Raw genomic sequence first — 2,048 nt, 5'->3', positions numbered from 1 at the left:
AGGACTGGTCATTTGTCTCTGAATCCTCCTATGAGGAGCTATTTGTAACCAACAAGACATGCGCTTCGTCAGATAGCACTGTCTGCTCTGAAGACCTTGTTTCCACTCCAGATTTTTCCATGAGCTTGCCGAATGGCTGATGCACAGGAAGAGTAATTGAATGTACTAAAATTGTTGACAAATTTAACATGTAATAAAAAAATGATGTCATGATATAATTCACATATAAGATGACTGGCTAACCAGGGTGGCATTGCAAAATTCACATATATGATGCCTGGCTAAACAAGATGGCATTGCATGATTCACATATACGATAAAGAAACTAAACAGATGGCATTGACACAAAGCATGTCTAAACTAAGCAGACGACATCTTTGATGTATACAGTAAGCAATGCAAGGCACCATATGCATGATATTACCAACATCAGCATGCCAAGTTAGAGCGAAGACCTCATGGGGTAAATAGGAGTGGTCTTCTGCTTCTGAATTCCCCTCAGAACAGTTATCTTCCTCTTGATTACGAGCCAAAATGGGTGGAGGGGGCTGCCTTTGCGCCCACCATGGAGCGACTTCTGCATGAAATTTTATTGCCACGCAAGGCTCGTCTCTTTTGCTCTACATGTTCAGTTCCATTGTGTACAATAACTGCCATGCATAGGAATAAAACATAGTGAGATTATGTGAGGAGTGCATGCACAAATCTAGAGTGAAGGTAGCAAACTGTGGATAGACCCAAAATCAATGATAGCAGGCAGATAATAGCTTTAGTTAAAAATACAGATAATGGCTCCTTTAATGTTTGTTTGCACCCAACATGAAACTCATAGTAGACACCCGAGATTAACCAGATAGTAGACAGATAGTACTGATTGCTGCCCCAATATGTACCCCACAACCATTTAAAAACTCAAGTTTCAGCATAAGTTTGGACCTGAGTCGGAGTTTAATAGGTGAACACGATGATAAAGTAGCATGTCATCATATTAAGCGATGCATAACATAAGCAGACACGGAAGAGTGCGACCTCTCTTGTGGACCCGTGTAGTCCTCAAGGTCATTTGCTCAGTTGATGATGGTAATCCAGTTGTCGTGGCTGCCGGCGGCGGGGAAGAAGTTTTGAGGCGGCGAAAGACAGTCTGGAGAGCGGATCCCTGATGTGGTGAACCCTTCCGTCGTTGGAGCAGCTGAGCTGGGGTGGAACACAACACCACATGAGTAGGACAAACCACAAAAGGTTTTCTTTGACACATATCTGTAACAGAACTAATTGTGTAAGGGCTTGTTTGAATTTGAGGATTCTAACAATGCATGGATAGGAAATAGGCAGGAATAGGATAGGAATGCACGTGCAAAATAGAGAATTTAAAAGCACATGATTTCTGCCAATCTGGGTGTTTGGTTCACAAGAATTGGAAGATCATAGGATGCAAAGAAGCATGGTGAGATTAAGTCAAACCACAAGAAGTGTACAACCTCTTTGGCGAAGCCATGTCGATCTCAGCGCGATTGGGTTGGCCGGTGAGGATGCTCTGGCTGACTTGGCTATCGGAGGAGGGGAAGAAGATCTTAGGCGTCTGGAGATGGAGCCCGAGGTACTGCTTCGCTGTGATGGAGGGTTTTGTCGTTGGAGCAGCTCCGGTGAGTTGTACGACGCCGAGGCTAAAGCAGGACAAGAGAGACAACGTTAACCTGAGTGGAATTCTAATAACATCTCCAATAGATAACATAAAATACATAACCACAAACTGCTAGATGTATACATCAGCCGCTCATCTCTGAACTTAACTGTCAAAACTGAATTTAAATATCGAAACTGAACTTAACTGTCAAAACTGAATTTTGCTGTCGGAACTGAATTTTACTGTCGAAACTGAACGCACTAGAGGTGAGGCTACAAGTTAGTCGACTGACTTTTTCATCTCTGGTTAGTCGATTTTGCAGCCGTTGGATACGAAATCAAGGGCCTGCAGTTCATCTTCAACCTCCACCCCACTGAGCCGCCAGCCACCACCGGCCAAACAGCCCCCCCCCGCCGCTCGCGGT

At 44.1% G+C, this 2,048-nt stretch overlaps 1 pseudogene; it reads left to right on the top strand.

Annotated features, from left to right (window-relative positions):
* LOC119354056 overlaps nucleotides 1-2,048 on the top strand; it is a 175,530-nt pseudogene that overhangs the window by 105,290 nt on the left and 68,192 nt on the right.

The sequence above is a fragment of the Triticum dicoccoides genome, chromosome 1A, assembly GCF_002162155.2.
Source record: "Triticum dicoccoides isolate Atlit2015 ecotype Zavitan chromosome 1A, WEW_v2.0, whole genome shotgun sequence".
Lineage (NCBI taxonomy): Eukaryota > Viridiplantae > Streptophyta > Magnoliopsida > Poales > Poaceae > Triticum > Triticum dicoccoides.
This window is presented reverse-complemented; position numbering and strand designations above follow the sequence as displayed.